General features: G+C 45.6%; 1 protein-coding gene and 1 long non-coding RNA gene across 2 annotated transcripts in view; one reads left to right on the forward strand and one right to left on the reverse strand.

Moving 5' to 3' along the window:
- Positions 1–22,546: 22,546 nt before the first annotated feature.
- LOC134148961 (uncharacterized) lies at positions 22,547–26,351 on the reverse strand. The gene is made up of 2 exons (XR_009960317.1): positions 26,238–26,351; positions 22,547–23,013 (listed from the first exon to the last, which is right to left on the reverse strand). It is a non-coding gene; the product is annotated as an uncharacterized LOC134148961 (long non-coding RNA).
- Positions 24,774–27,741, forward strand: part of TEKT3 (tektin 3) — a 74,675-nt gene continuing 71,707 nt past the window's right edge. The window contains exon 1 of the mRNA XM_062591671.1: positions 24,774–24,834. The gene's annotated coding sequence lies outside the window, so the exon portion shown is untranslated. The remainder of the gene's footprint in view (positions 24,835–27,741) is intronic.

Raw genomic sequence — 27,741 nt, forward strand, 5'->3', positions numbered from 1 at the left:
AACTGTCTATTTGCCCCCGGCTCTCTGATACCGAAGTCAGGAACTATTTGCTGAGGAAATGTGATTCATGCTCTGGGGTTTTCAAATATGTTGAAATTTTGTTATGGATAGATCAGCAGGAAAAAGGTGAGATTCCTTGTAATAAGTTGCTTGTCACAGGGTAGTTCCCCAGGCGTAAGTTTTCTCCTCAGAGGTCTTGGCAAGTGAGTGTGATTAGCGGCTACTTAGTCATTAGTGGCTAATTTCAGTCTGGGAATTCAAGTTCACCACGTGTGCAATGCTGTTCTGACTGGGGGGTGGTGGTGAGGAGTGTGTATTTGCAGCAGGTGACATTAACAGAGCTTTTTGCATTAATCAGCATGGTTTGGAGGAGAAGCCAGACCCCTGCTCCTTAGGCCTGGGTCAGTATTAGTGCGCCAGGTGAGCATGGGGACTATGAAAACTCGCTTCTGCTCTGTTAAGCAGCTTGGCTTCCTGCTGCACTGTGGAAACTCAGTAGCTTCTTGGATAACTGATTTTGGCCAAAACAGTGAGATACCGCAGCAAACGGTTCAGAGGAAACATGCTCCAGCAGTGCTATGGACATGTAAGTTTCCTACATGCAGGAAGCAAATATGCGAGTTAGGTGATAATTTTTTGCTGTTCCATTTCCCTAGATCTATTCTACCTTTTTGCTGTTGCATGTGTTTTACTGTCTGGTTAATCACTAATAATTAATTGTTCCTGGGTGCAGTTTTTAACCTGGGTGGTGCGAAGGTGCCTTAGAGCAGCCTCTGTGACCGCCTACCTCGCTGTAGGCTTGATGTGTGGGGCAGCTGCTCTTGCAGCTCCCAGGGTGTCTGGTGCTGCAGGGGACCCGAGCGCGATCCCTCGCTGTGCTTTTGTGGGACATCTGATGGATCAGCAGCTGTCCTGCTCTCAGGACCCTCCTGCAAGGTTTTCTTTCTCTAGGGACTACAAATCGCTTGCATGAGGGTGATCTCTTAGGGGATGCGTGTGCTGCCTTGAGCGTAAAAGCAGGACTACCGTCCCGGGCAGAGGAAGGTGAGTTGCAGAGGAAGGATACTGCCAGCTGGAGAAGTTGATATTTTGGATGAAAGTTTAGGAATTATTTTCACTGCTCCCAGGGGTAAAAGCTATGCATGGGTGCTTTATACAGCTTTGCTCTTTAATTGCTTCATAAATAGTCATAAATGTTTCTTTTGTATGTGTCTGAAACACTTCAGTGCTGTACCAAGAAAAAAAAATGTGAAAAAGGTTCAGCTCCTCCTCTGGTTTTCATCTTTATGCAAAGTTAGGCTCTGTATGTGCCTGGTCAGCCTCCAAAAGGGTCAAGACCCAAGCCCAGCCCTGCTGGGAGGTGCCTGAGTTTCTTTCCAAGCTGGCTCTGGAGCATGGCAGCTTTTTTCCAACGGAGCAGGGTCAAACTGGCAAATTCTGCAGACCCAAATCAGTCATTAGGGTGTCCCTACCATGCACCAGGCCCTGCAGTGTGAGCCATCGTGTCCTGAGCCATCCATAAGGGGCTCAAAATTCACTTTGAGGCAGTGCAAGTCATCCTCCTTCCACAGTTGCTTCCAGATGCGACTTATCGCATGCAGGTGTGGCAGACTGGAGCACCTCTGCTGTACTGGTCTCTGTCATAGTGAAGGGAGTAGGTTTTGGGTCACCATGCTTTGTATGAGACTACATGTGACTCTCCAGCCCCTTAGGGCTGGGGCCAGCTCTCCTGCTGCAAAGGCCGGGCTGTCTGGTATCCAAGCAGCTTCCTGAGGTGCAGTCATGCTCCAGATGTGGTGAGGTGGGTGGGAGTGTTTCCCTGCTGACCACTTATCTTTCTTGGTTTGTTGAGCCCCATGCATGTATATCAGCCTGCAGATGTTTCTGCTGCTACCCAGGTGGAAGAGGTTAGAACAACACTGCCCGCAGTGCGGGCACTGCAGAAGTGCCACCGCAGAGAAAGGATGCCCCTAAAAGCCAGTGGCGCTGCTGGACTTTACTCAGCGAGGTTGAACACTGCAGCCTTGCTTTGTAGGCAGGAATCACAGCTGCTCCGCTTGTTCTGCAACTCGCTGTTTCTCAGCAGGTGAGGGGTGTTTCTGGGGGAGCTGCTTTCTGCTGCACCTCCGCTGCGTTTTGCCAGGGTCACTGATCGGCAGCGTTTGGAGAGGCATGTGGCTCGTCCTGTATGAAGACATAGATGTATATGTTCCGAACTTGGAGTCCAGCCCAGGGGATCATAGAAAGCAGATGTTGTCGGAACAGTGACCCTGTGGCTGAGCACTGGGCCTTGGCTGCCAGCATCCTGATCTTCACTTCCCTCCGGGCTCCTGTGCCTTTGCGGTCTGCTCTTGCCAGAGCTGGAATTAACCCAAGCTTCAGGGGCTTGGGTGGTTTCAGCCCAGCCCCGATGGGCTCATCGGGGAGTACTGAAAGGAGTACCCATTCACTTAGAGCTCGTTTAACAGGATTTCTGGGTCTATTTTGCTGCTGTAGCAGAACAGAAGCATGATCAAGAAATTGAGATGCTCTGATTTTCTTCCCTTCCTCCCCCCCCCCCAAAAAAAAAAAAAAAAAAAAGCTTAACTAAGGTAGCCTGGGGACTGTTTGTCATCTGGAGTGCAGAGCACTCTTCTGAGGATCTGTCCTGCCGCACTGGGCCCTTTCCTACTCACCCCTTAAACAGCTTGTGCATTTGGAAGTGCCGTTAATAACATGATTTCTCCTCAGCCTGAATTTGCTTCCTCAAAGCTGTTTCCACAGAGCTTGAGTGGGTTGACTTGTCTGCTCAGACCTTTCAAAGAGTGTGTTAGCATCAGTTGCAGCATTAAAAGTTCTCCTATTTGAGAAGAGATTCATCTGGAGTATAAAAACTGAAATTATGTATCTTCTCTCATATTTTGAAGATACCAGAGAAGTGGTAATGACCAGCTGGCTTGTGCCTCATGAGCTGCTGGCTCCCAGAGCATCCATCCTCAATGATGGACCTGTTTGGTCAATTAGGCTCCCGCATTTGCTGTTTCTGAGCTTGCTGGCACATGTGGAAGTAAACTGAAACCTGGCCGCTGCACCAAGGTTTCCAGATGGGGCTATGTGGGGAGTGTTCTGCTCTGGATCAGATGGGATGAGTTTCTGCAGGACGTGTGTTGCGCTGGAAAATCTCAGAGCACCTGTTGAAGAGGTGAAGAATGCTACACAGTTGATATTGCAGGCAGCTGATGTTTTACTGTGTGCTGAGAGTCTACCTGTCTACTGCTGTCTTTGGCACCAGATCTGGACTTTAGCAAACTGAGATTGGATTGGTTCAACTTGTCTAGAAATACTTCACTGTGCTGGGCCTGAGAATTCTAGTGCTTTCATGGGACTTGGGACAGATGTCTGCTATCTGGATTTAGGAGTAACCTTTGGTCTGTCTCCACTTACTCTATAAAGCTGGGTTAAAAACTGAGACTTTGGGCAAAATCTTGATCTGCTTGAACTCCAAACTCAAAGAAAAGCACAGATGGGCAGAATCTTTGCCTGGACTCCACAGATGTTTCTCAACTCCCACTGGTGATGGAACAGGGGATATCTGCTTTTCCTCCTACTCCACTGTCCCTTTGTTCATGGCTAATGAGTGCTGTTCAGCATGATACCCAAGCAGAGAGGGCAATACATTGCTCAAAAGTGTGGAACTGAGCCCCGATTAAGATCTGTTAAGCACTTTGCAGCAGTTTGAGCTGCAGCATAGCACTGGGTGCTCCTGCAGTGTTACGTATGCATGGTGCATAGTGACCCTGCAGCGCACAAGTCAGTGGTACCTGATTTTGCTGGCACATTTGAGCATCTACCTGTGCTGAGGTTCTCTGCTGTGGGAGAGCAGCCCATGCTGGCTGGTGGGTGCACTGGGCTTTTGAGTCTGCCTTTGCTCCTTGACCTCAGGTACAGAGATAACAGGAGGAGGAGCTGCAAAAATTGGTCAAAGAAAGCTTTGCCTCCCAAAAGCCAGGAGACTAAGTGGCCCTGAGTGTAGGGGGACCTCAAGCATGTTTGCAGCACAGCTCTGATCCCCACCACAAACTTACTGAGCTGGAGGCAGCACTGGTGCAGGGCTCCCAGCAGCCCAGAGGGCTTCTCACGCTGACTCTGAATGCTGGTCCCTGAGTCTGTCTTCAGTGTGCTAAACTCTTCCAGACTTCTGGCTCCATGCTGCAGCTCAGCTGGTTCAACGAAACAGCAGACAGAGGTGTCTGTGCAAGCTGGCAGGTTTTCTGCAGTCTCTTTCTCTGAATGGAACAAATTTGGGATTCATTTTATCCTGTCTTGTGTAGAAGTACCGTCTACTGTTAAAGGATTTCAGAGTGTATGGCTGAAGACAGGATAGGAAAAAAATGCTGTAGAAGAGGTATCAGTCTTTACTGGAGGAGGGGGACTTTCCTTTTGGAGCAAGGAGCAGTATTGTGAAAAACACTGGAGAGGACACTGCAGTGAGTTGGACCTTTCATGCTATAAGCCATACATGTAACTGGAATGACTTTAGTCCTGGCTGCCTTCTCCAGGACAGATCAAGAAAACTAATTGGCTTCAAACTTTGTTTTGTCCCCTTCCCCCCCGCTCCTCCTTCCCCCCCCCCCCCCCAAATTTGGATTGTCTGAACTCCAGGGATGGATTTGGAGAGTTGAATGTGTCCCTTGTTTAGGGTTAAGTCCTAGAGGTGACAAAATGAATGTAGCCACAGGTCAGGAGAGTACTGGAACAGGTTGCCCAGGGAGGTTGTGGAGTCTCCTTCTCTGGAGATACTTAAGGCCCGCCTGGATGCCATCCTGCCTAACATGCTCTAGGTGACCATGCTTGAGCAGGGGGGTTGGACTAGATGATCTCCAGAGGTTCCTTCCAACCCTACCCGTTCTGTGACTTCAATCTGGAAACCCTGGCCAGTACCTCTGAGAGATTGACTTCACTAAGCATCAAGCTCTTATATTCTGAAACCCAGGCCCTGGATGTCATGGTGCTGGGAACACAACACCATTTTGGATGTAGTGGCCTGTATTTTAATTTGAGGATGCTTCTCTGGAATCAACCTGCTTTATTGGGTATGTTTCATCTCAAACACTCTTCCTGCCAGTTCAGGGACAGTGCAGCCTTGTGAGGCACTTGCTATAGCAACTGCTAGGTTTTGTTTTTGGCTTCCTCTTTTACTGTGCACCTTTAAGAAGATTATATCTTCTGTTGACTCTCACATTTGTATCTTATGAAGTGGAAATAATAGTGCTTCCTAGCAAGCAGAGGATGTTGGAGGCTGAACAGACCATTGCAGAGCACTGCAATTCTGAGGGAAAGCTGCACAATTCAAAGTAATATTTTGTTGTTCACAGCTTAAGAAAAACAATGCTGTAAGGGATTCTTTCAGCAATGAGTACTTTTCCTTAAAAAAAAAAAAAAAAAAAAAGTTTTACTGATGTCCAGGGGTCTCCTGTATTGGTTTTACATGGAAACCATAACATAAATGTTTCCTTGCAGGAGTGTATGAAGTGTTCAGGAAACTTTCAAGCAAATATCATGGAAATATCTGTTTAACTGAATGTTGGGCGTGGAAGCATCACTGATAGCATGTACATCCTATTCGGACCTCTGTGTCCTGTCTGAGCAGCAGGTCAGTGGCCCTTGTGAAACCTGCCTGGTTCAGGGCTGAGTCCTGCTAGTGGTGTGGTCTGCCCACCAAGAAATGTCTTCATAAACTGTTTAAGTTTCCCTTGCAATTGTCCTAGAAATCATCACAAACCTGTTTGTAGGTGGTTCCTCTCTCAATGTGCTGTTCTTAGCCAGCTCTACCTGCTCATCCTCCAAGTCTGGGTGCATGTAGGGGTGCATGAGCTCTATTCCTGACCTCCCATCTTGCCTAGATCCATCTCCTATAAGCTTCATATTTGATGTTTCTCTATTACCCTCCCACTGATATGTTTCCACAACTTTCAGAAAGTTGCTGCTGTCTAAAGGTTGTAGAAAGGTTACTTTACAGCTAGTAGACTTTGTAGAGGAGGCATGCTTTAACTGCTCACTTGGATGCACTGAATATCTTGGTTGTGATTCACAGAGGCCTTTGAATGTGTCTTTGGAATTAGCAATGTTCTTCATGCTCTTCTGCTCAAGGAATCTGCCTAACCTTTGGCTAGTGGTTGAATGCTGAGTAGCATTACATGAGCAAGAACCTCCCTACAAGCTTTATTGTGCATCACTAACATTGTGGGGGATTTAGTTGTTAACTTTGCAGGAGCAGTGTCAAGGTTTTATGTGCTTTGAGTTTGTTTGTAGAGATCAAAGCTGTGAAGCAGGAAAGGCTTGATCCTCAGAGCTGGCCTCTAAGCAAGGCTCTGTTAAAAGCTAGGGCTGCTCCCTGCAGGAGAGCAGAGAACCCACTGGATGCTAGAGAAGTCTTGATTCACAGCAAATCCACCGGTTTGTGGTTCTGTGGGCATAGTTAGCAACCAAAAGCAAGAAAAATGTAAGGAGTGCAAGTCACCCTTGTACCCCTGGTTTGGCTTTTCATGGCTATATAGGATTCACAGTAATAGGTGCTTTTCTCTCTTGATGTAGTCTAGGAATGGAGAGAATTTCCTGTGCAGAGCAGAACTCTTGGTTGACAGAAAAATATCAGAGATGGTAGATATGTCAACACTTATACGATCCCTTTCATTGAGTGGTCCAATTTGCTTGTTGGTCAAAGCAGTTAAAACCTTGTTAAAACTGAATTTCCGGGCCTGGATTGCGAAGGGAAGGTTCACTTAGAGTGACTGTGCAGACTCAAAAGCTGCTTTGGGGTTTTTCTCTTTTCTGCACTCATGTGCTGTTCTTGATGAATGTACATGCCTGTATTAAAAAACAAAACCCAAACACTTTTCCTCGGTATGCATCATCCATCTGCTTTGCTCAGGCCAAGGTCTGCTAACAAGAAAGCTTGTCATCAGGAGGCCTTTTTAACTGACCTCTTTCACTCAGGCCTTTCAAGAGGCTCCCAAGAAGACATGAAACCAATACAACTCAGCAGCCACAACTAGTTGAGGGATTTTCTTTCCTGTGCTTGTTGAAGCAGCAGTCTGCACAAGAGGATAAATATTTTACAGAATCATCACAGCTTCTAGGAGGGAGAAGCAGGGAGGCTACAGTGGTATATACAGGAGAACGAAAACAAATGCAAGAACTTGCTGCAGCTAAACCACTTCAGAAAGTCTTTTGAGTAAATAAGCGTGACAGTCCAGGTGGATAAGCAAGCAAAAGCCTTCAGCCTACAGAAGAGGCTTCGCCACTCAGGCCCCTTCCTGAGTTATATTTGGTGGCACATGTATGATTTCCTTTTCTGCCTGTCTCATTGTTCTCTATTCTTGTTTGTTGATTAAAAGCGACAGACCCGCGAGCTCTGTCCCGGGTCATCCTGGGTTTCCGAAGGGCGGGCCAGGGGAATGTTCTCTTCCCCTGGGAAGATTAATTGTCCAAACTGGGTATTTCTGTTCTCAAGGCTAATTTCACTGGATACTGAACATTCCCGCCTTGCATTTCTAGGGTGGCAGGCGGGCGTCACGGCCTTGCAGCATCTTCCTGCTAAAAATGGATGCTATTTCAGCCGCCTGGCTCACGCTGCATGCTGCATCCAGGACAGCTCTTGGCGAGGAACATGCGTGTGCGTGCGCACACCCTGCTTTTAACGAAAGGCATCTCTGGGGAATGTGAGGCGTGTCACTGTGTGCTGGACTTACATAGCATGCACGTTTAAGGTAATTGGATGGTGAGATGAGCTGGTTCATCAACTTGTGCTCCATTTCAAAGAACCAGGTTGCTCATTAAGGGCTAGTTTCTGAAATACTGGCACGTACTTTGTAACCCTGGATCCCCTGAAGCCAAAATCAGAACTTTGACATCACTGGAGCAAAGATTTGACATATAAAGCACACTGCTGGCCTGGAGCCTTGGACGTATTTGGGAATACAACTCTTCTGTGAGTCTCCAGCTGGAGTCAAATGCTGCTCAGTGGGAGGCAGTCAGGGGCCACCTGAAATTACAGCCAAGAGCAAAGACACATCAGGACTTGTGTGGGCTGACAGTGTCCTGTGGTAGATGCACCATGCGTGATGCATGGCGTCATATCTTGTGAAGTTGGCAAAGCACCTTGATTGCTGATTGGTAGAGCTGGCTGGGAGATGATTCCCTTTGAGAAGGAGAGTTTCATGATGAAATGAAAGCAAACTGTTTTTTTGTTTTTTTTTTTGTTTGTTTGTTTTTTCCTGCTTTGGGAGACTGTTTTTAACTAAAAGGACCAAATTTTCTGTTTTTCTGGCTGATGAGGTTTTTGATGCATGGTGGTGAACACTTTCCAACTGGAGTCTTTCCTTTTGACAAAAAGACAACAGCTTTGGTGAAAACAAATAATCTTCCAGCAAAATAGCTTCCAGATGAAACTTTTCCCCCTTCCAACTGATTTTTTTTTCTTAGCTGGCACTGCTTATCACTGCTGTTGAGATTGGTTGCTGTTCCGAATGCTTTTGAATAGTCTGTTTTGCATGAAGTCCTGCCTAATGTTTGAAGGGTGGAATTGTTGGATTTGGATTTTTCCCTTCACCTTCAGGGTTAGTGCTCTTTTTAAGGAGTTTGAGGTACCCTACTATGATCCTGTGTTTGTGTGGTCTCAGAGGTATGAAAATGTTTTGTTACATGTGCGCCCTGAAATCTTCAGTATGTGCAAGCATTAAAATGGCATAGTATAGACAAGTCTTCCTTATGGACTCAGATGACTAAATCTAGAAACTGAGCTGCTTTTTTTTTTTTTTTTTTTGCCTAGATTGTGTGACTGAGAGCTGATGACTGGATGTGCCATGAATCAAGTTGTTTTTTTGACTAGACTAAATATTCTTCCTTCCCTTTCATGAAGCAAAAAGTCATTTCCATCCTTGGAATTATTCAAAAACTGGACATGATCCTGAGCAACCTGCCCTAGCTGACTCTGTCTGAACAAGGGGTTGGACCAGCTGATCTCCAACAGTGTCTGAAATCTAAGTGCTTCTACACTAGTGAAAATGAGGCCATGTGCTTTGAGATTCAAGGTTGGCCTGTGAAAGGAAAATATTAGAAACCACAGAGGGTTAAGTTTTCGCTTAGTAAAATTCCTTTTGCCCACTGCTAGAGATAGCCAGAAGCTTCTATGCTTGCAAGTCACTATTTCCAGAAAAGTCTGGGAAATAGCAAACTTTTGCAGCAAGATTGAGGTGTCCTATGGAGACTGGAGTCTGTAGGCTGAACATAATCTTTGCTCCAATGAACTTGCTGACTAGACTACACAGAACTGCAGAGGAAAGTTTGCCTTCATCTTCTCACCAAGAGGACTAAAGGCATGGAGAAGTTGAATTTTCTGACTTTTCCAGTCTTGCAGAACTCCATGGGAGAGAAGATCCATCCCTTGCTCATCACCTGATAGAAACTCCTTAGCTACAAGAGGGTCCTTCCTCTCTGAGATGTTTGTATCAAAATGCCTCTGACCAGAAGACTGTCTCTTTATAGCTGGTTTGTGTGCTGCACTTCAGCCTACCTTTTTGGTGCAGGACCCTGGAGCATGAAATGCCTGCTAGAGATGACCGCTGCCAACAATGAGACAGCCTGGGCTTGCCAATGGGTCACCAAAAACTCTTCTGTTTGATCTGGCTGAGTCTGCAAACCTGCCTTGCCCTGGACTTGTCCTGACTCAGCCCAGCTGCATTCCACATCATGCTCTCTGCAACCTGTGACTAGTGCTGCAACAGGGTGCAGAGCAACCTGGATGGAAGTGTTTGCTTAAGAACAAGATAGCCTTTCCCAGAGCCAGTCAGGGTCTCTCTGGGTGCTCCAGAGACTTGTGCTACTTTGGTGTTGTCAGGAGCTGTAGGATCTGAAGCATGTTGGCTTCAGACTGGAGATTATATTTGAACCAAGAACCAGTTTTTCCTCCACGTGGTTGGTAACTCTGGTCTCAGGAGTGGATGTTGCTCAGTATTTCACCTCAAATTAAATCCAGATTCTCTCTTTTCTGCTTTCTCACCCATGAGGTGGGGCTATCTGATCATCCTGGTCATCTTAGCTCTTGTTCCAGCTGTGAATCAGACCAGGATGCTGGGTGAGACAGTAGATGCTTTCTGATTTAACTTTAGATCCAAAATTTATAGCTTTGCATGCAAGCTGAGAAACCATTCAGAGTTAAGGTTTAGGATGTCAACAGAAGTGGATATTAGAGGGTTTCTCCAGCAGCAACTTGGAAGCTGTTAGTATGAATGTGCTGGGGCAATGTTTGAATTTCCACTGAACCATTCAGTGTCCTGTTTTAAGCTCTTCTCATCAACTTCTGTTTGAAACTTCTGTTTGAATGATCTAGCCAGTGTGGGGAGCTTGGCAAAGGTTATCAAGCCAAATTTAAAGTCTGGGTGCGAGCCATCCTGGGAAACTCATGCCATCCTTTCTATTTTTGTTTAGATTACTACACAGGGGAAATATTTGGCTTCTCTGAGTAATATACTACTACTCTGTGAAACAGTGCTAGGATTACAGATGATAAAATAGGGAGGGAAGGTGCAGGGAGGGGAGGAGAGTGAGCCCAGAGCATCTTTCTGGTTCCTGTGGGATGCAGGAACGGTCACACTTATCTGTTTGTTTCCTTGTAGAAATAACACACTTGCCAAGTCACCAACTCTCAAGCTAATGTTATAGCTGTTTTATACAACAAAGTTAGAATTCAATATCTTGGGTGGACACCTTGGAATCACTGCGTACTTTTGTGCTATGCTTCTCTTCTGTGAAAGATGCATGTTCCCATCCAGGAGATGTGGGTTTTTTGGAACTGTGCTCTGAACTTAATTGGCCAGATAGAGCTAATTTTGGTGTTAGGTAAACTGAATGAGGCTCAGTATAAATTACTCCCAGGCAGTTTGTGTTGGCTGACAGCAGAATCTTGCTTATCACGTGAAGTTCACTGCTGAGGCAATAGCACGGTAATTAAGGTAAAACAAATATTAATTTGAAGCTGTGCCTGTAACTTAAATTACATACTTCTACTTTTGATCCAAGATTAGACTTAAAAACCTTGTGTTTAATTTGTGCTGTGTTAGTCTGATGGCAGCTGGTCTTGCGGACTGAGCGTGAGCCAGATCTTCCACTGTCGTAAAGCTCTGGCTTGATTAATGCATCACTGATTTACTCTGGCTGAGGATCTGGTCAAAGTTTCCCTGCCATGTTGCCATGAACTCTATTGTTCCAGCATTTGCTGAAGATGTGGCTTGACAACCAAATGGTAAGGCTGTCTTGGGGAGGCTGCGAGGAGGTAGATGCTCCTTTCCTTTTTGTAGGTGACTGTTTTTATTTCTCTGGGTGTTATGGAGAAGGTCCTCTACCAAGAGGTCAGGTATGTACCTGGATCTGAATTTTTGTTTTGTTTCGGCATCTCCTCGTACCTAAGCCTGTGTATTAGATGTGGGACAGAATGCCTGAGGCAGACACGTCCTGCCTTCCCTGTAACTGAAAAATGGTGTGTTGTGGTGTATGACACATGCAAAGGGATAGTGCATGCAAGTGACTCCAGCAAAGAAAGCACCAGCACAACAGAAGGGGACAGTATGCCATGCTCTCACATACCCACAGCTAGCTGCTGTTCTCCACAGCAACTATTTCATTGCTCCTATTTGCTACTTGAGAAGTAAAGATAGGCATAACTAGAGATGACGTCTGAGTCCTTCCTTATACAATGTGACTGCTTTCAAGACAGCTTCTTTCTAGCCTCTGCAAAGCCATACTTCACAAGATCATTACCAACTCTGGAGCTTGCTAGCATTCTTCTGGAACCAGATCTGAGCTGCATCTTAATGAGAGTATTCAGCCCAGTATCAACTTTGAGCTAAGCCTCAGGTTAGCAGAAGCATTAGCCAGAAGTTGTCTTCCCCACAGTATGTCCCAAACTCCAATTCAGCTGTAAAGAGTAAATGTGCAGCTTTTTTGGAGCTGATGGATCACTTGGTGCAATGGGGGTTTGGAATGCAACCCTGTGCAAGTGCTGTTGGGTGTTGAAACCAAATGGGTTGCTGCTGAATGTTTTGGCTGTAGCGATTGACTGAGACTCTAGCCTTGAGAACCACCTGGAAGGTGCCAACCTTGCCTGTGGTTTAGTTTTGCTTTGTGACTTGGTTGAGTTTTGTCTCTTTCTGTCCCTGTTCATGAGTGTGGACAGAGGGCAAGTGGTACATTATGAGGGTGAAGCCCTTGCTGAGAAAACTCTTCTTTCCTCATGTTTAAGTGCTTAACCTGAGCACAGTGCCTTTACAGAGCTTTTCTGCTGTGGGAATATCATGAACTTTTGACTCTTTCTGACTAATACTTAAAGCTTCTATCCCTCCCTCCCTGCCTGCCCTGCCAGCCTGGTTTGTCTCTTCGTTAGTTTTCATGATTTCATCTGATCCCAAATCCAGCCCTCCCTGCATGCAGAGTAACCATGGTGTGTTTTAACTACTAGCACTGGGGTGTGGCATATTATGTGTTTTGGTTTTGTGCTCATATGAGTATTGGAGGCATTGAGAGCAGTGACAGGATGTCCGAGAGGGCAGGGGAGGGCAATGCAAGTGACTACATTGCTGAAGAGCTCAGTTGCTTAAATAACAGGGCTGGCAGTAGAGACAGTGGACAGCATTTAGCTCCTACTGCTTACAGATGGGTCATCTCAAGAGGTAGCTGCCCCATAAGCCTTTTCCTCTTCATGCTCCCAGCTCTGTGAAGCAAACTCCATGTGACTGTGCTTCCTGTGGAAAAGGAACCCTGAACTGCACATACTCCTCATGCAGAAGGAGAGTTGAAAGCTTCTGGGGAATGTAGGAGAAATGCATCATTTGCTGTAAACACACAAAACTGGTTTTGTTGCACTTATTTCCTCTGAGTTGAAGACTATGTCTACACTGAGCATCTATCAGATGTTCTATTGAACATCTATCAGCAGATAGAGCTCAGCTAGCTTTGTTTTAGCTAACTCAGCACAGCTGGCTACATGGGTGTGACAGCAGGAAGCTTGATGTGGGTTGGCTTTCAGAGTATTTCCTGGATGAGGCTTGCAGCCTGCCATGGAGCTGTGCTGTTAACTGGAGATCTTCACAGAATGGTTGAGGTTAGAAAGGACCTCTGGAGATCACCTAGTCCAACTCTCCTGGCTCAGGTAGAGTCACCTAGAGCACTTTGCCCAAAACTCTACCCGGATGACTTTTAAACATATCCAAGGATGGAGACTTCAAAACATCTCTGGACAACTTGTTCCAGTGCTCTGTTACCCTCACAGTAAAGATTATATGTGTGTGTGTGTGTGTGTGTGTATGTGTATATATGTATATATATATTCAGATGGAACTTGTGTTTTGGTTTGTGTCCATTGCCTCTCATCCTATTGCTGGATACCACTGAGAAGAGTCTTTACACCCTCCCTTCAGATATTTGTAAGCATGGATAAGATCCCTCATCAGCCTTCTCTTCTCCAGGCTGAACAATCACATCTCTGTCAACCTTTGTCATACGAGAGAAGCTCCAGTCCCTTAATTTTCTTAGCCTTTCACTGGACTGTCTCCAGTAGCTCCATCTTTCTTTTGTACTGAAGAGCCCAAAACTGGACATAGTACTCCAGAAGTGGCTTTACTAGAGCTGAGTAGAGGGAAAAGATTACTTTCCTCAACCTGTCGGTGATGTTCTCCCTAATGCAACCAAGGATACTACTGGCCTTTGTACTTGGGCTCAGGGTCAACTTGTCCATTAGTGCTTCCAGATCATTTTCTGCAGAGCTGCTTTCCAGCAGGTCATCCTCCACCCTGTATTGGTGCATGGGTTTGTTCCTCCCTCTTGCACAGAAGTTGTGCTCAGGACTGGCATCACAACCTGGACAGGACCCATTGCCCTTTTTTTCTTTTTTTTTTTTTTTTTTTTTTTTACATTGGATATGAGACTTGGAGCATTGCCACTGAAGTGGGTGTAAGTCCTGCAGGAGACATTGAGTATATTTGCTTAAAAAATCTGGATGGAAAATAATGTATTAAATTGGGAAGCTTCCAGTGAGGAATGGCCATCCTTTCAAGGCCATGTTGGCTAATGTCATATGTGGTCACTGCTTGTACTTTGGTAGCACTAAGACCTGTATTTAGCTCTGACATCTCCACTGTGTCAGACACCTGAAATAGAACCAGAACAAGAGGATGATGCTGGGTCCAAGAAAGCTCATAATGATTTTTATCAGCTTGTTACTGTTTAAGCAAAAGTGTGGAATTTGAGATCAGAGAGCTGGGAGATGAAAGCTCTCTGGAAAGTCTTCCAAAACATGGAAAATCCCTTGGTCTTCAGGACATGAAAATAAGGCATCCCATGACAGTGGTTACAGTGACAGTGCCTGGTGTCCTCTCTCGTTTGCATCCCTTGCCACTGTGTTGGCCAGTCGCCGACCATGGCAGAGGTGCTCTCTGTTCTCACATCTCCAAGATAACAGAGCACTGGGGCAGGTACTGTAGCATTCTTCTGGTATTAAATCAGAGACACCGTGGGAAAGCACAACCCCACAGGACTTGAAAGCAACAAAGAATATCTATGGTGGGGTTTGCAGCAAACCTACCACAGGAATGTTCTTTGTCTGTGTCACAACATGTTGACAGAAAAAGGCAACACCTGTGGAGAACAAACAGGAAAACTCTGAAGACTCCAGTGCTACAGAAATTCAACACACATGTTGCTTTGTATATGGGAATAACATCTCTGACTTCAGTGGGAATGTTCATATGGGTAAAACTGTGACTAAGTTTTTTGCAGGGATTGCAACCAGCCTTGCCCCAGCACTGTCTGAGCTGTGGAAAGCTTACAAAGGTTGTTAAAATAGAAGCTGCACTGAAATGATTCTTGAGGCCAGCTCATTTCCAGGAAATGTGAATCAAGTGTAGCTCAAACTATTTGGTCTTTACAAATTCATTTATTTACAAACATATGAGGTATCTTTGTTTTTATTTTGATCTCTAGAGTAAAACAGACTGTAAGGCTTCCAAAGGATTATTTTAGCTGTGAATCAAGGTATATAGATCTATTGAAGTGGTTTTATTTTTACCTGAGTGTCTACAAATCTCATCAGAAATAAGTGCACAGTCTGTGAAACTGCAATGTACAGGATAATGGGTACAAATTGCATAGTTCAGGTGATGTGGAATCACCGATAGAGGCCCGCAGCCTATTGGTGTCAGGGTCATTTAGATGAGCTATGAGGGGCAAGATGGAGAAGCAAGATGCTGCTTGTAGGAGATGCTGCTGTTGAGCCAGATTTGTTATGTCCTCAGTACGTGACACAGTTCAGGATGTTTGAGGACACTGTGGGTCAGCAGTGGTGGCCTCTCCTAAGAGCAGCTCTTTCCTGGTAGGCATGAAGAGCCTGCTCCTTGGCAGCTGGCCTCAGTGGGATGAGGTTATGAGCTGGCATCTGAAGACTCTTTTAGACAAAGCCCATTGCATTGATCTAGCCAGTAGTGGAAGCACCATGGATGATTAGAGGGAAGCCTGAACCAGAGAAACAAACTGCCCCACAGCTTTCATCTGTAGAGATCTGGGAGACATTTATGGCTGTTGGTGAAGGGCAGAGAGATGTTCATAGGCAGAGGAGTCAGCCTCAGTGCTGCAGTGTGTTTTACTCCTTTCCTGAGCTGTGAACTGCATGTCTCCTTGTCTGGAGAAAGCTGCCTGCTGGATCTCTTTCAGCTCTGTTGCTGCCAAACACATGAGGACAAGGAAACACGGTCTCAAAAAGAGCTAGAGATGAATGTCTCCCAAGACTGTTATTGCCTCTCCCTTAGAAAACAGCTGTGCATAAACCAAGCACATGAAAGGACAAGACAAAGCCCTCAGATATCCACTGCTGTGGACCCTTTGGGATGTCTCCAAAAGAAATATAACTGTATGCACAGTGGAGAGCTGATGGTTTTTTAAAAAACACAAAAAACACTGAGACTTCAAAGATATTTCTGCTTTTCAGGGATCAAAGTTAAGTCTCTCATGCCAAGAGGTGATTCCTGGAATGTGCAGTAGGGAAGTCAAAGATGATGGGGTATGGTGCTGGCCACATCAATGCCCTGCCACAGAAACAGGTGTGCCAAAAATATTGGACATGGGGTGGATTGCTGGTCTGCCTTTGATTTCTGTTCTCTCAGCTGAAATCAAATTTTGGTCTTTATAAACTTCTCTAATTTTCTGGGTTTTCTTTTAAAAAGTCACTTCTAGGGAAGCAAAAAAATTATCAACTTGATTGCACAAACATCTTTGTGTTGACTGCCAATTGTTCTAAAATGTCCATTTCTGGAATTTTTTTGGATGAAAAATATTTCTTGGCTTTACTGTTTGGTTACTAAATTCAGTCTGTGGTAACCACACTTCCAAACAGTCACTCTGTGTATCCATGAAATTAGCTTCCTGAGCTTGCTGTTCCCTCCATTTGCATTACAATATTTTTTGCATCAGCTGTGCACGAGCCTATGCTCTTTGACGCTATAGCATGCTTGCTCGATGTTACAGGATGCAGAAGACAGACCCAGCGTTCTCGCACTCGTTCCCTGTAGTCCTGTGGTTTGTACAGTTGGTTAGTGTAAGGTGTGCTGTATTGCAGAGGTATAGGATTTTGTACCTGCTTTGCCTGGATGGGGTAGATACCACAGACAGGCAGGCTCTGGGTATCTGCCCCCCTTCCCTAGTGCGCAGCTCATCCTGAAAAATGCACTCGAGGCAAACAATAAGGAAAAAGGATGTAGCTCACTGTTTTGGGATCTGAAGGGTTAAAGACTGCCTGGATTCATATAGCAGAGTTATGGAAGTTAAGCAATCTGGGATTTATTAAGGAAACTCAAACTGGGAATTAAGGAGAGCTCCAACCCATAAGAGCTTTCTTTGGGATTTAAAGCCCATTTTCTTCAAGCTAAGTGCTCGTTTGAAGTGGCAATGCTGGCATTTCTTGCAAGGGCCTCCGGGAAGTGAAGGATGAACAGGCTGATCTGTTTGAAGCATCTTGCCAGCCTAGCGTGTAATTTTTGTTGCTTTGTCGTGTTTTCCTTGCTTGTTCCCCGGCTCACAAAGTGCTCATTGTTCAGCCTGCAGCACCACTTCCTCTTCTGCACCAAGTGGAAATTGTGCAGCCACTTATTTTTCATGATCTTGTTCCTCATGGACAAAGAGGTTAAGTCCTCTCTGAAGATATATGGTGCCCCTAAGGGAAGAAACCTGTAAAACCCAGCAAAGTGATGGCTTAATGCCTGATGTTGGGGACCTTAAAGAGCAGTTTATCGGAGCTCAGAGGCCATGATTCCCCCTCAAAGTAGGAGGTTTTTTTTCTCTATCTGTGCTTGTTTTCAGAGGGGCAATTGAGAGTGCAAGATGAATTGACTGAAGCTGATGTCCATGAGGGGAAATAGAAATAAAGCATGTGTGACTGCAGAGTGGGCTGGCCAGAGCCCAGCCTGTGAGCTGGGTTAGGCTGTGCCATCTGTCCCTCCAACTTGCCTATGAGAAGGGAATTAGTGCTCTGTCTCCGTGTGGCGGAGCTGGATTCATCTGTTAAATGTCTCTTGGGCAGACATATTTTTGCTTTCCTCCCCCAATCTCACAGTTAACTGGGAAAATATTATTCTGCGAACTCCTCTGCTAATTCTACCAGCTTTAAATGAGTGAGCAAAACTCCAGGTCATCAAACAGCCTTTTGCCAATCGCTCCAGTATTACGATTTCCTCTGCTTCAAGCACAATGCATTTCACTGTTTCTGCTATCTGTAATCCTCATTTGTGTCACACAGACTGGATTACTCACTTTCTGTTGGCACTGGGGTCATGATGAATGCTCACTGCTTAAGAATGGTGTTTTTATTTTCCATGTGTCTTCGGCCTTTTGTACGAAGACTGTCCTAAAATGACCTTAGCATGCTGGCTGTGTGCTGTACATGTTCAGCAGGGGAAAAATGCAGCAGATCTTAAAATGGACTTCAACAGTCTCTGTTTTGCCCTTGCTGGAGAGTGGGTGAGCTGGGAGAATTCACATAACAGCAGGATTGCACTGAGCACTGCTGGTAGTGGGATGCTCACCCTCAGTCATGTGCCGGAAGCAACAACGCTGAGGCAGCCAACAGTGGCTGCTGTGTCTTTTTGGGTGCTTTGCTTGTGTGAAGACATCAATCTGTTCCTGATGACAGTAGTCGTCTTCCCTGTTCTGACTGCGTTCCTGTAGGGCTGGTAACAGTTTGGCTCTTGTGAAGTACAAGTTATTCCTATCATCCATGGACAGCAGGGGTATTGGGGGTTGTCTAAGAAGTTTCAGGTGAGTGATGTGGTGGGGTCTTTCTCCTCTGCAAAATGATATCAGACTTAGTCTGTGAGATGTCAGGAGTTCACTGAGAGTCAGCTAACAGATGGATCCATGTACATGGATACATACGGGCATGGGAAAATTATTCATCAATAACCTGGATGAGGGGGCAGAGTGCCTCCTCAGCAAGTTTGCTGATGATACCATGCTGGGAGGAGTGGCTGATACACTTGAAGGCTGTACTGCCATTCAGAGAGACCTGGACAGGCTGGAGAGGTGGGTGGAGAGGAACCTCAGGAGGTTCAACCAGGGCAAGTTTGGGTGCTGCACCTGGAGAGAAATAACCCTAGGCACCAGTACAGGCTGGAGGCTGACCTTCTGGAGAGCAGCTCTGCAGAGAAGGACCTGGGAGTGCTGGTGGATGACAAGTTGACTACGAGCCAGCAGTGTGCCCTTGTGGCCAAGAAGACCAATGGTATCCTTGGGTGCGTTAGGAAGATTGTTGCCAGCAGGTCGAGGGAGGTGATCCTGCCCCTCTCCTCAGCCCTGGGGAGGCCTCCTCTCGAGTACTGCGTCCAGTTCTGGGCTCCCCAGGACAAGAGAGAGACAGAGCTACTACAGAGTCCAATGTAGGGCTACGAGGATGATCAGAGGGCTGGTGCATCTGCCCTATGAGGAATGGCTGTGAGAGCTGGGCCTCTTCAGCCTGGGAAAGAGAAGACTGAGGGGGGAATCTCATCAATGTGTATAAGTATCTGAAGGGAGAGTGTCAAGGGGATGAGGACAAACTTTTCAGTTGTCCCATGTGACAAGACAGGAGGCAATGGGCAAAAACTGAAGCACAGGAAGTTCCATCTGAATGTGAGGAGGAATTTCTTCACTGTGGGAGTGACAGAGCACTGGAAGAGGTTGCCTAGAGAGGTTGTGGAGTCTCCTTTTCTGGAGATATTCAAGGCCTGCCTGTATGCAACCCTGTCTAACATGCTTGAGCAGGGAGGTTGGACTAGATGATCTCCAGAGGTCCCTTCCAACCTTACTGATTCTATGAAATCTCTATACCTTTGCAAAGATGAGTGAATGGGAGAAGAGCTCCACCATGTTGCACAGCTACCCTATCCACAGTGTCTCTTGGCTAATGTCTTCACTGCATTTGTCTGACTGTTTTGGCATTGGAAAGGACTAAGATCTGAACACTGGTACAGGAAATATCTGAGGGCAAAACTGCACTGAGTTGTGTAACACTTTCCCAAAACAGCACTGACAGGCAGCTTCAACACTGTCAGAAAAAACACTAGTGAAGATGGCAGCATGTGTATTCTGGGAGCTCACTAAGACAGGAATGGTTCAGCAGTGGGAGAGGAGATGGGCTGATCTGGGGGTTTCTATGGGGAATGCTATAGCAGACGCAAGGGCAGATGGGATAAGTAGGCACTAAGGGAGATGGCTAAGGACAACACGTGTTGATGTTTAGTTGACGTAAGGATGTGGGCAATGTAGAGGAGATGATGCTAAGAAGTACGATGGGTCATCATTCTGAGCTGTTTGGCAGGTTTAGCTCAATTGGTGACAGTGTGGTGCTGCTAATGCCGAGGTTGGGGGTTCAACGCCCGTATGGGCTATGCTGAGGGTTGGACTAGATGATCTCCAGAGGTCCCCTCCAACCTTCTCATTCTATAATTACTCTCTATGATCTTTATTTAATTGAACTGTTTGGGTAGCATCAGTCTCAGCAAGTTGTCCTTTTCTCGGGCCAGCAAGGGAGGTGAACTCACCTTAGCCTGTGAGGTCTTGGCCGGGTTGGATGTGTTACTGCCTGGAGACACTGGCCTCTTACTGCTGGCTCTGGCAGGAGTCCAGAAGGCTGGCATGGGCTGGATGTGCCCCTCTTTGGAATGGCTGAAGTTGGAGGAGACTCACATGGGACAAAGTCAAGGCAGCCTATCTAGGCCATGAAGCTATGGCTCAAAATGTGAGTTATTAGTCAGGTGCAAGGCAACAAACAGTTAGCAATAGGGTGCTTGTGAATGTGGGAACAGGAGTCCAAAGATCAAAGGCTCAGAAAACAAAACTACTGGTATTTGTCTTGTCTCTAGGCTTGGCTTCAATGGCTGTGTGACCTCTTGAGAACCTGGATGCTGGGTGCTTGAGCAGGGGTTAAACGCATCTGGAGAGTCTGCCTGCTGGGCAGCAGCAGGGGATAAGGAGTGGACAGGTGTCAGGCAAGCAGCCAGGACCAAGGCTAGCAGACACCTGGGGCACCTGGAGGCTCCAGGGACCATATTCTGGTCCCATGTGCTGTGCGATGGAGGGATGGGGGCTTTGTCCATCCCTTCCAAACCAGGACCATGCTTGGCTCTTGGGTGAAAGCATGCTGTTGCTTTCTAAGGTGCTCGCTGGAGGTGTAGCTCAGGTCACACCTGTGTGCACAGGATGTCTCTAGTCTGCAGTCCCTTGACTTCACCAGCAGCAGATCAGGACTGAGAAGCAGCAATGGCTTTTTAGAGGCAAAAGATTTGAGGAGGGTGGCAGCGGGGGACCAAAAGAAGTTCAGAGGCGGATTCGGAGCCACATATGAACATCTTGTCCTTTGCATCCTACTTTGTCATTTTGGAGCACGGATCATTGTGTCTCCGAGGGGGAAAAAATCCACAGAAATTCCACAGACCCTTCCCTGGCCATCAATGTAGTTTCTGTTTTATAGTGAGACAAAAAAGATCCTTTTGTGTGAGAACTGAAAGAAATAGCCCAGTCCCACTGCCTCCCCGAAATCTTAATGTCAACTATTTGCCGCCTTGTCTTTTCACATAAACAAGCACTTTCCCCTGAATATCTGTGCTCTGAGGCTGCTCTCCCAGCTTGGTATTTCCCCTTGCTGGGGCATGGGGCTGTGTGCTTGCAGGATGGACAGCATGACCAGCTCTTTCCCTTCCGACAGGGTTTGTACTGCAGGCTGGGCTGAAGGGCTGTGGGATGCACCAAGGGTTAGGTCAAAGCCTGCAGAAATAAGTATCCTGAAGGCAACTGAGTTGTGTGGCCTGCGCTCAGTGTGGCCCATGAAAGCTTTGGTGCTTGGCCCTGTGGTGCACGTGGAAAGGTGCAGGTCTAGCTGGAGGAAAGTAGGCCACAAAATCTTGGGGAGCAAGAAAGGCAACTAAAGCCTTTTTGGGGGGAAATGAACAGTTTCCCAGCTCTTGGTTCACAGGAATGTTTCTTGTCTGATAGGAGGAGGCCAAATTCTCGCTTACAGAAATGAGCATAACTCCAAGTCAGCCACTGAACTCTCCTGATTGACGCCAGTCTGGCCTAGGGTCTCTTTCTGCCCTTGCCTTGGTATTGTCCATCCTGCTTTAGGTTCCTAACAGTTTGCGGTCAGATGTTTCCCTGATGTAAGTGACTGTCAAACTAACAGCAAGGCACAGATGAGAGCAGCTGAGAAACTGCCCCTTCTATTTTAATTCCTGTTTGTATATATACCTTAGAGCTTCTCAGATGTAACATGAACGACTTTTGTCCTTCAGTGTTTTTCTTTTCTTTTCTTTTTTTTCTTTAACATGCTGCCTCCCCGTTTCTCCTCCTTTTAAGAAGAAAAATTAAAAGCAAAAGCGTTGTCTGAAAAGTAAAATAAAATAGATCCTGGCATTGCTAGCAACGTTCCTGTGGTTATTGTTCATTCAGCTGCACTGCGCACGTGCACTATTCAATGTTCCTGTTCTCCTTTTTAACTGTGTAACCTAATATATCACTGGCTGTATCGTAAAACATGTCCTGTAAAACTCAGAGGATGTAGTGCCTACAAATTACTGCACTGGAGGAACACTAACTTCTGGTTTCTTTTATGTCCCACTGCCAATTTGTCAAAATTCATGGCCCGTTAGGGTAGGGATCTGATCCTTTTAACCAAATGCAGATACTGGGGTTAAGGCCATGCTTGGCAATGTGGCTCTCCCGATAGGTGAGACAGTGGAAAGGATGTAATTCATGTAGGTTCATGCATTGCTTCCCCACCTTGGCACCTTTCAGAAGCATTTGGGGAGATGTGACTGTATCTGCTGGCCTGGAGCAGGATCTTGGCTAATCACTCTCATGTCGTCACAGTTTACCTGGTGGTTCAACTTTTGCTTGACCTGAAGCCCTTTGGAGACAACAGACAGGCATCTTTTAACCCTGTTGAATGTTAGGGCAGATTCGTCTAGAAATAAACAGATGAAGAAAATATTTATTAAGCTGTATTTCTTCCATTTAGTTCTTTATTGTGTTCTTGGCACCTCAGATTTTCTATAGCAGGCAGATCTGACATGGGGATCCCAGGTTCTCAATCCTCTTTACTGCCTCTTCTATTGATCTTTCTCTGCTGATCCTTTCCAAGCTAGTGGTGAACTCTTTCCATCCTTATTGTACAGCTTCTTGATTGACATGTATGGGGAGGAGTTTGGGTTGCAAGCAGTTTATGGAGAATTTCGAACAGTAAAATCAGATGAATGAATAAAGACCAGTTTTGTTACTCTTATCCTTTCATCAGCTTTGTTCAGTTTCCAGCAGTTTTTCTCACAGTTGCTGTTCCATCTGGCTTGTCACTGGGGGTCAAATAAAAACCCTGCTGAACACAAGAGCGAGCTGCTGTTGAGTTGTACAGGACTAGTAAGGTCTGAAGTTGGCTTCTCTTCTGGCAAAATACAATTCATTTCTCTGTTGCTGAAAAATATTTGGATAGGAACTTTGAAGGGAAAAAGTTCATGTTCTGAAAATTCCCTGGCAACATAGACTAAGCTAAGAGATAAGATGCAGCATTAAGATATGCCCCTTTGCAGATCAGTCTATTCAACTGTTAGTAAAATCCCACCTGTCATAGTGCATTTGTAATGTGTAATGCATCTTGTGCATCTCACTAACTGCAATCCTCTTCCTAGAGGTTGGGGCAATGTTTTCCTTGAACAGCGTACTGACGTTTAAGGTATTTCTTTCCATCTAGTCTTTCCCTTCCACTCTTGTGTGGAATGCACCACAGTGGACAGTGTTTGCGAGCTCTCGTGCAGGGACTCATGTGGGTCCCATCCCTGGGATGTGGGGCAGAGAAGGGGCAAGCTTATGAGGATGCAGTGGCTGAGAAAAGCACAGGACTAAAAAGGCTGTGAGGGAAGAGTGGGGGATAAAACTGCAGAGCCCAAGGTCTGCTCAAATCTATGATCTGTCTGAAGCACTAGGACTTATCAGTTCATCAGTGACTCTTTCCAGTGTGGAAAACTTGTATGGTGGGAAATTTCTTCCTTCTCTCTCTCTCTTTTTAATAAAAAAAAAATCTTTTAACTTAGGATGAGTCTGGTTGTGTTACAGTGGGCTCTAGGTTAACCCCTGCTGATGAAGGAGCTGCAGCATGTACTGATAAAAGCAAGATGCCTATCTCTTTAGGGAAATTCTGGTCTACAAGTATGGCTATGATGTCTTTCTGTCTCCATATCAGCATTTTTCATACATGGATTTGGACATAAACAGATGCTCCCATTCAGTGGAAAAATCTCATATCAGCAAAAGGCAAAAATCTGGATCTCCTTCCAAAGCCCACTGAAGACAAAATCCTTTCTACTGACTTCAGTGCGTGCTATGGATTGGCCTTGTGCTATAGGAATAGCTATGCCTTGCAAGTCCATTGGAAGAGACGTGCTTGCACTGGGTTGGTTCCCAAACCCAGAGTAAACTAACAGTTGCTACTTCTCCCTTCTCCACCCTGGTCTTGGGAGGCCATTGGCTCCCATGAGTTAGCATGCCCCAACTGAGAATATGGAAACCACATGGCCAAAGTCAAATGAATAGGAACCAGAGTTTGGGGGCCTAGAGCCTGTCACCAGGGCCCGACTTAAAAACAAATGAAAGAACAAAAGAAAAAAATAGCTGTAATTATTGTGAGCTTTTAAAAATACAAATAAAAGGCTTATTATTTCAAAGTTCTCTTTGCAGCATGTAATTTCATTTCCCCCTCATTTGTTTTTACTACTTGTTCTGGGCACTGTCAGAGCAACCTGATTTATATGTGACAGCCTTGGCTATTTTTCAGGCAAGTCTCTCTAAATATAAGAGTGTGAAAATTGTCCCACTGCCAGCAACTCTCTTAGAAGTAAAACTTGCATGAGCTCTAGCATGAAGCAAAGCATTGGGTGCTTTATGACTTAAACGTCTCATAAAAAGCAGCCCTCCCTCCTATCTCTTGGGAAACTGTTTCTCTCTTTCCTTTTATTACACTAAATATCTTCACCTGTAGGAGGAGAGGATAAAATAAACAGTGGCTGTTACCTTACTATTTCCCTGCTAGCAGCTCCCTAGGGTGCCATCAGTAGAGGCTTGCAGATTACGGGGAAATGTTTATAGACCAAGGTTTTTAGCAGCAGAACTTTATGGTTTTCTTTCAGATTTGTAAGATGTACAAAGAAAATCTGAAAAGGAAACAATGTGGAGGGGAGTATGCAGTAGAGCAGCCTAGAGTGTTAATTTGAAGTAACTTGATAAAACTCGAAAAGGAGGGTAAGTCATATTCAATTCATTTTTGACCTGAACAAAGCTTAGCATATTTTTAATGTTCTATTATGTTAATAATTTAAAGTTGTGCTCACTGCACACTGTTACTTCTGTATATCTGTCTGCTCATGAATGCAGACTCCCCTTTTGCCTATGAAGCTCATGGCACTGTTAATTGCTGCTTTTTTGGAAACAAAAATTCAGACTTTTGACTGTCAGTATCTTGATATTTAAGCATTTGATTTGAGTTGAAAACTGACTGTGTGTACCCCAATTTTTCCTTTGAAAGGTAGCAATCTGGTTCTTGGTAACCTTTATTGTAAAGTTCTGATACTATTCATTTTTATACACTGGCTCACAAAGAATCATTGTTTGAGGAGTCTTTTCAGTTTAATTCTCTGAAGTGTGCTGCTGTGGTGTCCAAAAAATGTGAATCTGATTTAGTAGTCTAGTTAGACTGAGGTGGCTGGAGCTTTGCATCACCAAATCAGCATGAAGGGACCTGAGTCAGTCTGAGGTTCTGGTCTGGCTGCTGCTTATCCAGCAAGGCACTTGAGTACAGTTCAGGCTGGACAGGAATGGTGTTCCGCCTGTGTCCAAAGGGGGACTTAGGATCTGATTCTGGACTGAACGAATTTACAAATGCTAGGCTGAATCTAAGAAATGGTTCTGCTCTGTGGGGCTTGTGGACAAAGCTATGGTGAGCCTCTGTATGGTTGTAGGAAGGGTATGAAAAACTTTCCTTCCCCCTTGTGTTTTGGTGTTGGAAACTCTTGCAGACCCTGCACAGACCTAAGCTCGGAGACTGTTCTTGGTTTTCACACTGGATCACAAGTTGCCCCAGGGGAAATGGAGGACATTGTGTAGTGAATTCCCTTGATGTTAGCTTGAAGAGTATAAATAACATGCCCTCCAGTTTCTGGAAAGCTGCAGACATATTCCTATGCACACAACATATGGAAACCTAGAAACTGTGCCTTTGTGTTGGGATCTGAAGCCCCAAGACTCTGGGAAAGTTTCAGAGATCATTCAGAAATGCCAAAGAGTAGGACTGGAGTGTCCATGTGAAGTGACTCGGCTGACTCTCTTGATCAGACTGGAGAGCTCTCAGTAACGGAGAGGCTTGTAAAGATCTGTCAGTCAACATATTTCCAGGAAGAACAGCTACAGGTGTAGAATTGGTATTCTTGTAAAATGTAATGCCCACACATATACACGTGTCTCAAAACAGAGACTGTCCTCAAGCAACCCCCTCCCCCCCCCCGACATTAATAGGACCAAAACTTGGTCAGGTATGAAGCAAGCAAGCAAGCAAGCTGCAGTCTGATCTGAAGCTGCCTTTGCCTTGCAAGCCCAAACAGGTTTGATCTCCCTTTGCTGGTTAAAAAGGCTGGCAGGCTTTTACTCACCTTAAATAGGAGCGCTTCTTGGCCTCCTTCCTAAAGGGAGCTGCACTGCACAGGCTCCTCCAGCAAGCAAGGTGGAGACCCATGGTGTTGTGTTCCTACATGACAAGTTGCTGTAGGCTGTTGCTGCCTGCCAGATTGGGTGGATGCTGCTGGAGCATTGTCCATTGCTCATGAGTTAGATCAGACTCCTAAATTACTCTGCTTAGATACCGTTCCCTTGATGACAGTAAAAAATCTTTGATTAGTGCTTTTGTGGACAGCATTTGGTGGATGGGATGAGTTTTATTTCAGTAGAAGAAAGTTAAGTTAACCTAGGGTATTTTTGCAGTCCTAGTCTATACAGTATGTTAGGCCCTCTTTAGAAAATACCCAGGTGGAAGATTTTATTCCAGGGCTAGCACTTTCATATGAAGATCTCAAATTCAGCACTGCAGGCTGAATTTTTTGATAACCCTGTGCTATAGGGGCTGTCTCTCAGCTCAGATGCTCCTGATTGCCCCAGCTGAGGGAGGATGCTGAGATTGTTTTACAGACACACCTGATGAGACTAGGTGCACTGATGCCCTTAACAGTCAAATCTTGTAATCATTGCTATTGTGAAGCAATGATCTTGCTACTTAGGCAGGATCTATCTCTGCTTGGCATTTATTGTTACGCCAGGAAAGGGAATCGATGAGTACAGGAGTGTACTTAATTTGTGAGACCAATGAGAGCAAGGGATGGGCTGCAAGTGGAGAACCTTGCACAACCTGGTTGCCTCCTCTTGCTGTGCACCTATAAACAAGGATGGACAGCAAAACTTATTCTCTGAGGTAGCAGGAATCCAGAAAGACCTCCTGGGTGAAAGATTCAAATAGAATGTCTTGGAAGCAGAGACTAAAGGAAATTGTTTGCTCTCAAGGAAAAACATCTTGGCACTCATTGCAGCTGCAGGGAGTCACCAAGCTGGTGGCTGTGGTGTATGTGATAGTGATGTTTCCTCAGCAGTTTGTGGAGAGCTGTGCAACTGGGCTGGTAGTGTGTGATAGCAGGCCAGGATCTGTGGTGTATGGCAGGTCAAAATTAGTCTCTTGAAAACCATCTTCAACTGAGTGTGCAGAGGAACACAGCGTGTGTTACTTGGACAATTCCATAGTGGCATCTACTGGAGCATCCCTGACACTGAGCTGGCCTCTGTTAAGAGGCAGGCTGTGCTAGGATTGTGTTTGTCACTGGAAACCATGGTCTGGCGGGAATGCGACAATTCCTTTCTGGTGTGTCCTGGACCTCTTGCAGGTGAGAATCCAGAACTGGCATCAGAAAGGGAAATGATTTTGTTGGACCACTTCCCATTGGAGTAGTTCATGACCAGATTTCTCATCTTGGGCAGCTTCAGATAAATCCTAGGCCAAATTCATAGAGCACCTGCAATGGCAGACAATAGTCCTGTAACCACAGCAGGGAGGAAATAAATCTAATTATACTCTGGAAAGTCTTCGCTGGTATACCAGGACAGTCCAGGAGG

The sequence above is a fragment of the Rhea pennata genome, chromosome 19 (genome assembly GCF_028389875.1).
Source record: "Rhea pennata isolate bPtePen1 chromosome 19, bPtePen1.pri, whole genome shotgun sequence".
Lineage (NCBI taxonomy): Eukaryota > Metazoa > Chordata > Aves > Rheiformes > Rheidae > Rhea > Rhea pennata.